The sequence below is a fragment of the Ranitomeya imitator genome, chromosome 3, assembly GCF_032444005.1.
Source record: "Ranitomeya imitator isolate aRanImi1 chromosome 3, aRanImi1.pri, whole genome shotgun sequence".
Classification (NCBI taxonomy): Eukaryota; Metazoa; Chordata; class Amphibia; order Anura; family Dendrobatidae; genus Ranitomeya; species Ranitomeya imitator.
In genome coordinates, this window is record NC_091284.1 from 468561863 (window position 1) to 468573941 (window position 12079).

General features: G+C 48.2%; 1 protein-coding gene across 1 annotated transcript in view; it reads left to right on the top strand.

Moving 5' to 3' along the window:
- Positions 1 to 12079, top strand: part of LOC138670270 (rabankyrin-5) — an 86140-nt gene that overhangs the window by 41745 nt on the left and 32316 nt on the right. The window lies entirely within an intron of this gene.

Below are 12079 nucleotides of genomic sequence, written 5' to 3' on the forward strand. Positions count from 1 at the left end.
TACAGAGACCAAAGACGGAGGGAGGGGTGGCATTGCCCAATCCGTGGTTGTATTTTTTGGCCTCACAGTGTCAGCATTTCAAGGGATGGGGAGATGGGTCAGGTGGGATGCGGGCACCTTGCAGCCTGAGATCATTGATTGGGACAAAGGTGTTGAGTGAGGGCCTAGAGGGGGGACATTTCCGTGAGAAAGGTTCTAAATTTTGCACTGTAAGGCTCATTCATAAGGTGTGGGATAAAGTTAAAGGAATTAGGGGTGTACGGGCACTCACTAGATTCTCACCCATTTGGAACAACTGTGTCCTACAGGAGTTTAGACAGATGGAGGGATTTCATATTTGGAGGGAGGCAGGCATCTCTCGGATGGGCCAGATTTTACATCAGGGTAGAATTAGAGACTTTGAGATATTGCAGGAAGAATTTTTACTCCCGGAGTCTGAGATGTACCAATACCGTCGTCTTTCTCATGCGTACCGGGCACAGTGTAAGAGAGGGCCTGTTGAAATCCAGGTGGATCTTATGCTGGATTTTATCCTTGAAGGGGGAGGCACGAAGGGGGTGATTTCGGGTATATATGAATTCCTTCTATTTTCTTTTCTGGCGGAGCACCCTATTAGAGCAAGGGCGAAATGGGAGGCTGACCTGGGGGCGATTGATGATGACCGATGGGAGTCAGTATTGGATTATGTGCCCAAGATATCAATGAGTGAGCCTGGTAGGCTGTCACAATTATTTGTCATTCATAGGGCTTACAGAACCCCAGACATGTTGTTCAAAGCCGGATTAAGGCCTAATTCAGAATGCCCTAGATGCTCGCAGTCCGAAGCGGGCATCCTTCATATGTTGTGGCAGTGCCCCAGGCTGTCCTCCTTTTGGGTGGTGGTGTTGAATAAAGTGGGTTTGGCATATAGTTGTAATGTGCCTCGGGATCCTCTGGTATGTGTTTTGGGCTATGTGGAGGAGGTATTAACTGATAAGCTGTATAAAACGGTTATAGCTAGACTGTTATTTATTGCGCGAAAGTTGATCGCCAAATTCTGGATTAGGGAAGAGCCACCAACAAGGAGAGACTTTATGAAGCAAGTGGACCATATCATTGCTTTGGAGAAGAGTATCTACGTTAGGAGGAACAAGATGGACCTCTTTGACAGGTTGTGGAGCCCGTGGCTTGAATCAATGTGACCTGAAGACCTTTTGCCCCTATGGAAATATTTTTTGACAAGTCATCTTCCTCTTCTTGTACTTTTGTATGTGATAATTTAGTGGGGGATGACTCTTGACAGGTCTCTAGTGGGTGGGGGGAAGGGGGGTGGGAGTTTGGTTTGGGACTAAATAAGTTTTCTAACAAAAAAAAAAAAAGTATTGTGTATTTGTATATTGCTGAAAACAAACTATTCCTTTTATTGTCTATGCACAATTTTGATGGTTTAATAAAAATATCTGATTAAAAAAAAAAAGGCTTTTCTTCAGGTATTTTGCTGTGTTTAAAAGTTTGTTTCTCCTATGCCTCATTGGGGGACACAGGACCATGGGTGTTATGCTGCTGCCACTAGGAGGACACTAAGTTAACACAGAAAGAGAACTCCTCCCCTGCAGTATACACCCTCTCACTGGGCAAAATTCAACCAGTTCTTGCTTAGTGTCTGTAGGAGGCACTTGGGTCTGGTTTTCAGACCCCAACGTTTTTATTTTATTTTTTACTTTTCTGTAAATTTTTATTTTTTAATTAACGGAGTGAAGGGGGCGACAGATTCCTTTTCTAGGGTTCGCTCTCCCCCGAACCATCAACAGGCGAGAACGCGGAGTATACCTCCCCGTACCCTCTCCTGCGACGACTGGGGCACGCCTGATAAGTTCTTGGGCGACGATTTCTTTCATGGTCCCGATCTCCCCCCTGCATGATGGCGAGAACATAGTCTGACTCTTATGTCCCTCTCCTGGGCCCAACTACACTCCAAGGCCCCCACCTTATGCTTCACCGCAGCCCCATGAGAGCTGATGAAGATGGATGGAGCTTCTTTTTTTTTTTCTCCATCCCATGACGGAAGAAGAAGAGATTCAGCTCATACCGCTGTGAAGGAGGCGCTGCACCCTCGGTACTGCTTGTAGGCTGTGAGTATCCCCTTCTTCGCAATTCCTGCATCGGAAGGTGCAGTCCTGATCCCCGGTGAGAGGAACGTTGGCCGGCTGCCAGCAGCGGTCACCTGACACTCCGTCGCGGCCACCGGCGCGCATCGCCAGGAGGCTTCAGAAATTTAGCCCCGGGCTTTCAGCCGGACTAGGCCGTGATCTATTACTTTGCCCACGCCGGAGCTCCGCCCACCATCTCGGCGCTTCTCGTTTAGAACGAGCAGCGCCCTGCAAATCTCAGGCGCCATCTTGCTACACTGCTGCGGGGAATCACGCCCCAGACGCTGACAGCCCCAGACAAAACGGGACTTCCTCTCTTCTCCCTGCTGTCCTATTCTCCCTGGGGACACAGACACAGGACTGGTAAGCTCTACCACAAAAGCTTAACCCCATCTCTGCAGTCTGCCCGGCCCTATAGCGCATACTCTGCCTATCTGGCCCCTTATCTCTAAGACTATGTCTCAACCTAAAGAAGCCAAGAAGGTTAACAAAAAAGCACACAGTGTTTTTCACTTCATGTGCCACTTGCAGTACTGCCTTGCCCCGAGCTCACACTACCCCGTTATGTGCGGATTGTGATCTGTCCTGTGTGCAGCCGGCTCTGACCCTGCGGAACCTAGTCCCCCTGAGTGGGTCGCTTCCCCCTTACATTCTATGGATTCCCTGGCCAAGGCAATAGATTCCTTCCGGGGTCCCACTTTAAGCCAGACTACCGCAGAGGACTCTGGCGACGGTATGGACCCGTCCACCAGCAGGAGGCGTACTCTGTCAGTAAAGACTAAGGGTTCCAGAAAAGGACTCGTGTTCGCGTCCCCTGACCACGGCCGTGCTTGTCCTTCAGCTTCCGCAAGCTCAATCTCTCGTTCCCCTTCTCCCGAGAACCCCAATGCACAGGACTCTGAATACGAGTCTGATGCATCTTTAGTTCAGGACTCCTCAACTTCTCAAGAGACACTTGATTTTCTTATTGACGCCGTCAACAAGACCCTGAAGGTGGACGAGGAGTCCGTATCCACTCAAGAACACGTAGTGTCTTTTAAACGTACTAAACGTGTTCAAAAGGTGTTCGTCACTCATCCTGAATTTAAGGACATTGTCCAAAAACATAGGGATCGGCCCGACAAATGTTTCACGGGTTGAAAGCCTATTGAGTCCATATACCCTTTTGCTCTGGAACTAATCAAGGACTGGCTTCAGTCTCCTTCCGTGGATCCTGCCGTATCGCACCTCGCTTCAAAAACGCTTCTATCTTTGTCTGACGGTTCATCAGTCAAAGACCCTACTGACCGTCAAATTGACTACCTGGCTCGCTCTGTCTTCGAGGCCACTGCAGTGTCACTCCTTCCATCTTTCGCCGCCACTTGGGTGGCTAAGGCTATGGTCGCTTGGGCTGAGGTGCTTACCACCAACGTCCACGACAGTAATCTTCCTCCAGAGGCAGCCAACCTGGCTAACCAGATAGCACAAGCCCAGGACTTTGTGGTTAACGCCTCAATAGATGTGGCCAATTGCGCTGCACAGGCAGCCGCAAATGCTATCTCCATCAGAAGAGCCATGTGGCATAGAGATTGGTGAGCAGATTCTGCTTCCAAAAAATCATTGACATCTCTCCCCTACCAAGCTGGTCGCTTATTCGGAGAAAAGTTAGACCAAATTTTTTCTGATGCAACCGGAGGAATAAGTAAATTTCTTCCTCAACAAAAACCTACACGGCCACAGGGCTGTGGAGTCGGTAAGCCACAGCTGCGACTCCAACTCCGACTCCTGAATTTTATCAGGTTCTGACTCTGGCTCCGACTCCTTCATAAATGACCAATTCGTAACAATAAATTTACTGTTGTCAAATATTAACATCATGTTTATTCAGTTTCTCACATCATATAAGTAATCAGACCACTTAGAGCAAAAACTATATTTATTAGAATACAATTAGAATATAGCAAATAACTTTTATAAAGTTTTCTAAACTCTTGTAAGTAAATATGCAATAAACACTGTTATGCAGTTAATAAGACGAAATCTATAAATTTGTCCTCAGAAAAAGTATTGCCTCTGTCAGATCCTCCTTCATTGATGCCCTCAAATCTGATCTAATTATTTTGAGAGCAGAGAACAACCTCTCTACACTAACTTGGGTTGGTGGCAAAGCAGTAACCACTCTGGCAACATCTCTGACAATGTCAGGATACAGAGGAATCGCTTGTTGCACTGTTATTTTTGAAGAACGGTCAAATTTCTCAATTTCTTTTAGTGCACATGAAAAATTCTACTGAAATGTACTGGCTGTGTTCTTTGATGGGGATGACTCTTCTATGCGGGAACGCTTTGCACGGTCCTTGTGATCCAAATATTTTTCGAAATTAAATTCTGTTATTCCTCATGTACTCACAGTTAACTGATGCAAAGTTTGTTGAAAGGATAATACTTCTTATTCTCTTCCTCTTCTGAGTAGCAGCTGTGAGATGCTTGGAAGACTCACACCAAACATCTAGTCTAGAGGAGGAGCTTTACTACTAAGAATTTGCAACACATTTTCACTTTTTCATACATTGTAAGTAGGGGGGTTGGGACAGCATGAGGTTAACCAAGTATAAGATTAGATAAGGGCAGTGGAGAACAGTGACACACAGAGACATTTCTTACTTCTTATCTCCAGCAGAACTGCTTATCACTGTTGTTCATAGTTTGAGTAACATTTATAAAATTCATATGAAAGTTCAATTATGAAATATTAATACATTTTTCCAGGTCACCACCTGACAGCACCATGGAGGACGTCCTTATACGCAGTGGGACAGGAAACACGAGAGTTTAAAGGACCCTCCCCCTTCCACCCTTCAGTGTTTTTCCTGTCCCACTGTGGATAGGAACGACGAGAGATCGCTGTCCCTACAGAGCAGGTGGATCGGGGGGGCTCAGCCTCTTCCTTCCCTCGGGTCGAATCTCTGTATCGCCGACACCCAATTAATCGGGTCCCTCAGCGACACCAGTGCAGCGCTGCTCCTGGTGAGGAGGTCGCTTCCCCCGGGTGGGGGCTCTCGACCTCAGATGGCTACCCCAAGCGTACCTGCGCGTGGTCTCTGCTAGGCGATCCCTTTGCAGACATTCCGGAGGAGAGGCAGGTACGGCAGAGCGCTGGAGAGACGCGGATGGAGGCACCGGACTCCATGTATTCCTCGGCGGTAAACGGGCATTGAACTTCCGGTTCACCGCTGCCGCGTCACTTCCGGGTCACGGCGGCAGCAAGGGGGCAGTCTTCTAAATCGCTCCTGCAGGAGTAATGGGACACAAGCAAAAGGATTTAAGGTAAGTCCGACTAGATAGCGCTAGGCACCGCAGTTGTAATGGATCCAAGTGCTATACCGGCTGTCAGCGTAGAGGCCCCGGGGAAACAGGATTCCCAGACGCATGTGAGTCCCCATTAAGAGGTGCGCTCCTTATAGCCCAATTAAAGGTACTAGTAGTTGTCCCTTTGTCTGTTCCAGGGGCGTCCTTCATCTGAGGATAAGAAGACGGGTAGAACTAAGAGATGTCCATTATGTGCCACAAAACTTAATGCCTCGTGGCAGAAGCCTCTGTGCGAGTCCTGCACCGCTCGTACTGTAGGAGAGGAACAGGCCTCTCTAATAACAAGCATGAGAGCTATGGTTAGAGAGGAAGTGCAGGCTTCTATATCTAACCTATCTGCCTCCCAGCCGATCCAGCCTGAGTTCCAGGATCCTCCCAGGTCTAGGAAGAGGCAGAGAGAGTCAGATTCGTCATCTGAGGACAGTCCATCAAAATCTGACATAGAGGAAGAGGAGGAAGTATGTAGAGACCCTCCTCATAAGGGGAAAAAGTATCTATTCTCTTCCAATGATATTGACGAACTGCTGGGTGCGGTCAGACAAACTATGCAGGTTGAAGAACCTTCGACCTCACTCTCCGTGCAAGATGAGATGTTCGGGGGGCTGCGTTCGCAGACTTCAAAGGTCTTTCCGGTTAATGCCCACATTCGGTGAGTCCGAGTTCAGTCTCGGCTTTTGCTCAGAGATTGCAGCTACTGACCCCTTGTTCACCTCTTCCCGCAGCTCAATGATTTTGGAAGAGTGGGAGGAGGCAGAGAAGAGGATATCGATCCCGAGAGACTTTAGACTCAGTCTTCCCTTTGACCATGAGGAGGTCAAAGACTGGGAAGATATACCAAAAATTGACATCCCTTTAGCGAAAGTGTCCAAGAGAACTGCCATACCATTCGAGGACTCCTCGAATTTAAAAGAGCCCATGGACAGAAAGGCAGATGGTCTCCTTAAGAAAGCTTGGGAAAGTTCGGCCGCTGTGATCCGCACAAATATTGCGGCTACATCTGTAGCGAGAGCCATGCATCTGTGGGTTGACGATTTAAAAGATCAATTGTCAGCCAAAACTTCTAGGGAGACTATCATCAATGCTGTCACTTTACTGAAATTAGCCACAGGTTTTCTTGCAGATGCTACGGCAGAATCTGTCAGGTTCACAGCCAGAGGGCAATCGCTTTCTAATGCAGTCCGTAGGGCCATTTGGTTAAAAAGCTGGTCGGGGGATGTTCCTTCTAAGAACAAACTATGTTCCATTCCCTTTTCAGGTGGCCGTGTTTTTGGGCCTGTATTAGATGACATTCTGGAGAAAGCTTCTGATGAAAAGAAGGGGTTTCCAGAAGAGAAAAATAAAAAATTCCAGCCCTTTCGTAGACCCTATTACAGTCAGAGATCAGACTATAGGGGTAAAGGTAAACAGGGGAGATGGCGTTATCAGAAAGGGGGAGAAAATAGGAACCGAAATAGAGATCCAGGTCCCTCAAACCCTAGGTCTGAGTTCCAAAGGAAATGACGCCACCAGGATAGGGGGTCGATTGTTGAATTACCTGGGGGAGTGGGAAAAAATTACCTCAAATCCATGGGTCCTTCAGGTTATATCTCAGGGGTACAGGATAGAGTTCGTATCTCGTCCCCCAGAAAGATTTTTCATTTCCAACGCCCGTCTCTCTTCAGTCTCACCAATGTGGTCAGACATTCAGGATCTCCTCCGGATGGAAGCAATATCTCCCGTACCTCTTCACCAAATGGGAACAGGTCACTACTCGGGTCTTTTCTCTATAATAAAACTATCAGGAGAATCCCGAACCATCATAAACCTCAAGCCACTAAACAGATGGCTGTCATACAGGAAATTCAAGATGGAGTCCATTCGCTCCACAATTCCCCTATTAGGGAAGGACGTGGTAATGTGCACTTTGGATCTAAAAAGTGCGTATTATCACGTTCCAATTTTTTCGCAACATCAAAAGTACCTAAGATTCGCGATAGAGAAAGAGGGTTCAGTCCTCCATTATCAATTCCGTTGCCTTCCATTTGGACTGGCATCGGCTCCAAGAGTTTTTTTCAAAACTCATCATAGAGATCGTATCTTACCTAAGGAAGCGAGATATCATTATAATACCGTATCTAGACGATTTCCTGTTAGTGGCAGACTCAGTGACCCAACTCAAGATCGATTCTCAATTGGTGATCTCCACACTGCAGAAACTAGGTTGGGTGTTAAACTGGGAGAAATCACACTTAACCCCAAGATCAAGGAGACAGTTTCTGGGGGTAATACTAGACTCAAACATCAGGAAGTCCTTTCTTCCGGACAGAAGGCGGTCAGACCTGATAAAGAAGGTTCGACAGTTTACAAGATCTCGGGTGACAATAAGAGACGCAATGAAAATCCTAGGCCTGATGACAGCCTGTATCCCATGCGTCAGCTGGAGCCAATTCCATTCTCGTCAATTACAAAGAGCGGTTCTAACAACTTGGGACAGAAGACAGACTTCATTGGACAGACAGTTTGTCCTGTCCTATCGAGTCAAGAAATCCCTACAATGGTGGACGGTGTCAGAGAACCTTCAGGTGGGGGTCCCATGGATCCAGACCCCGGCAGTCACGGTAACCACGGACGCAAGTCAACAAGGTTGGGGCGGCCAGGTACTCGGAAGATACTACCAGGGACAATGGAATTCGGAAGAGAGCAACAATTCTTCAAACCTCAGAGAGCTACAGGCGGTTTGGAAGGTTCTGTGTTCAGCCCGGACCCTATTAAAGAACAGACATCTAAAGATCTTATCGGACAACACGACGGCGGTAGCTTTTCTTCGCCATCAAGGGGGCCCGAGGCATCCGAAGCTACAACATCTGGCGGATCAGATCTTCGAATGGGCAGAAAGATCGGTACTTTCGGTTTCAGCAGTCCACTTAGAAGGCTCAAAGAACCAGGTTGCGGATTTTCTGAGCAGAGAAAAACTATCACCCATAGAGTGGGAACTGAACAGCAGAATTTTCGATACCCTGTGTCAGCGCTGGGGAACCCCGACCGTGGATCTTTTCGCAACCAGAAAGAATGCAAAAATAAGAACCTTCTTCTCACTAAATCCTCAGGAGAATCCAGCAGGGGTAGATGCCCTTTCTCAGTCGTGGAGCTCGGGTCTGCTATACGCCTTTCCCCCTCTGGCATTAGTACCAAGGGTACTCAGGAAAATTTGCGAGGACAGAGCTCGGGTGATCCTGGTGGTCCCTTTCTGGGCCGGAAGGAGCTGGTTTCCCCTTCTAAAGAAGCTGGCAGTGGGCAGTCCTTACCATCTTCCAGTCAGGGGGGACTTACTTTCTCAGGGTCCGATCCTCCATCAGAACCCAGAGAAGCTGCAGTTAACAGCTTGGATCCTGAACGGCGGATCCTGAGGACAAGAGGCCTTTCAGAAGAAGTGATTTCTATTCTACAAGCAAGCAGGAAACCTGTGACTTCAGCTATATACCTCAGAACCTGGAAGAAATTCTGCAGTTTTTGTGGAGACACAACAATCGATCTTGATCACCCTAACATACCCAGGATTCTTGATTTCCTACAGCAGGGATTCAAGAAGGGGCTCAAACAGAGTACTTTGAGGGTTCAAATTGCAGCCCTCAGTGTATTTTATGACTCTTCCCTTGCCGCTCACCCTTGGATCGCTCGGTTCTCTAGAGCGGTCTCGAGGCTGAAACCTCTAATCAGGAAGTCTGTCCCTCCCTGGGACCTTAACTTAGTCCTTAATGTATTATGCAAAGAGCCCTTTGATATAAACAAGGATATAAATATCGCTAATCTTTCACTAAAAGCAGTCTTTTTAGTGGCCATTACATCAGCCAAAAGATTGGGGGAACTTCAGGCCCTATCCATCCAGAACCCTTATCTGCAGATATTTGATGATAGGTTGGTTTTGAGGCTTGACCCAGGTTTTCTTCCCAAGGTAGCCTCAGTATCAAATATTAACCAAGAAGTTGTTCTTCCGTCTTTTTGCCAGTTTCCTAAAAATCAAAAAGAAGCCTTCTTCCATAACTTAGATGTTAGGGAGACGGTGCTGAAATACTTGGACATGACTAGGGCCTGGAGACAGGATAGTAATCTCTTTGTCCTGTATGGGGGTCCTAATAGGGGAAAGAAGGCATCAAAATCCACTATTGCTAGGTGGATTAGATCAACTATTACCACGGCTTATCAGGTGCAGGGAAAAGATCCTCCAGATAGTCTTAAAGCTCATTCATCCAGGGCTATGGCCACGTCTTGGGCCGAAAAAGGGGGGGCCTCAGTAGATCAGATTTGTAAAGCAGCATCTTGGTCTAACATTAGCACCTTTTCAAAACACTACAAATTAGACGTAGTCTCTTCTCAGTTAGCTTTTGGCAGGAAAGTGCTTCAAGCGGTAGTCCCACCCTAGAACTAGGAAGTCTTCTTTGGTACTTCTCCATGGTGCTGTCAGGTGGTGACCTGGAAAACGGTAATTAATCTTACCGATAATTGTATTTCCAGGAATCCATCCTGACAGCACGAATAGTTCCCTCCCTAATGTGAATACGTGTTATACTTATGTGAAGTAACATTGGTGTTAATCTTGTTATGTTCAAAATAAATTTTCTGTTTGCATCCATCCAGATGTGTTACTTTCGAAAATCACTGAAGGGTGGAAGGGGGAGGGTCCTTTTAAACTTTCGTGTTTCCTGTCCCACTGCGTATAAGAAGGACGTCCTCCATGGTGCTGTCAGGATGGATTCCTGGAAATACAATTATCGGTAAGATTAATTACCGTTTTTTTTAAAACTGGAGTCGGTACATTTCTACTGACTCCGACTCCAACCAAAACTACCTCCGACTCCACTACTCCGACTCCACAGCCCTGCACGGCCATTTCGGTATCAACAACAACCTTGATTCCAGCCCTTTCGCAGCAATCGCAATTGGTCATCTACTCCTCCCGGTTACAAGATAGTTTTCTTCTCTTCCTCCGACACGTTTTTTCCAGTCGAGTTCTCCCACAACAAAGCCAACGGTTTTTCTTCAGGCCATAAGGGCACCACAAGGGGACGGAGCTATCATTCCGGTCCCCCAAGACCAAGGGTTCAAGGGATTTTTCTCGAACCTGTTCGTGGTCCCAAAAAAGGATGGATTGCTGCGACCGATACTGGACCTAAAACTTCTCAACAACTTTATCAAAATCCGACGTTTCAGAATGGAATCTCTCCGTTCTGTCGTCGCGTCCATGGAAAAGGGAGAGTTCCTAGCATCCATAGACATCAAGGATGCTCACCTCCACATCCCAATCTTCCTTCCTCACCAACAGTTCCTTCGCTTTTCAGGAGGAACACTTTCAGTTTGTGGCCTTACTCTTCGGCCATGCCACCGCTGCCCGAGTTTTCACCAAGGTCATGGCAGCCATCATGGCAATCCTTCATGCTCAGGGAATGGTGGTACTCCCGTACCTAGACGACCTGCTGATAAAAGCTCCGTCATATTCAGCTTGCGAGGAGTCCGTCGCTATCACAGTGGATACTATTTCTCGCCTGGGTTGGAAGATAAACTTCGAAAAATCTTCTCCAATCCCGACTCAGTGGATTTCCTTTCTTGGAATGACACTGGACACTTCCCGCGGCCTGGTCATTCTACCTCCAGACAAGGCCTTGGTCTTACAGCAGGGAGCACGGAGTCTGTCCCGCCCAGTCTCCCACTCCATTCTTTACAGCATGCACATTCTCGGGAAGATGTAGCAGCCATAGAAGCGGTTCCGTCTCCGTCCCTTACAACATGCGCTGCTGTCGGCATGGACCGGGAACCCGTCCTCTCTCGACCGTCGTTTCAGTCTGTCTCCACAGGTCAGGCAGACCCTCAGGTGGTGGACGCTGAAGTCCTCCCTGAACCAAGGAAAGTCCTTTTTTCCAGTGCGTTGGCTGGTGGTGACCACCGATGCCAGCCTCTTGGGCTGGGGTGCTGTCTTCAACCACCACACAGCTCAGGGCTGGTGGTCCACTCGGGAATCGCGTCTCCCCATCAATATCCTGGAAATACGAGCGATCAGACTAGCCTTGCTCAGTTTTCACCATCTCCTGGCAGCTCTTCCCATCAGAATCCAGTCCGACAACGCTACAGCGGTAGCGTACATCAACCGTCAAGGGGGAATCTGCAGCAAAGCAGCCATGCTCGAAGTGAGCCACATCCTCCGTTGGGCCGAGAGCCACCATTCGCCCATATCGGCGATTCACATACCAGGTGTAGCGAATTGGGCGGCGGACTTCCTCAGTCGCCAGGGTCTCGCCTCCGGCGAGTGGTCTCTCCACCCGGAAGTTTTCCAGCAGATTTGTCTTCGCTGGGGGTCTCCGGATGTCGACCTTATGGCTTCAAGACTAAACAACAACGTCCCCTGATTGTTTGCCCGGTCCCTCGATCCGCGAGCCGTCAGAGCAGACGCCCTGGTCCTGCCGTGGCATCAATTCCGCCTCCCGTACATTTTTCCTCCTCTTCCCCTGCTACCGAAGGTCATCAAGAAGATCAGGGCAGAGGGGTTTCCGATGATCCTAGTTGCATCGGACTGGCCGCACCTGGCATCATGGTATGCGGAACTGGTTCAGCTGGTTGCCGACACCCCCTGG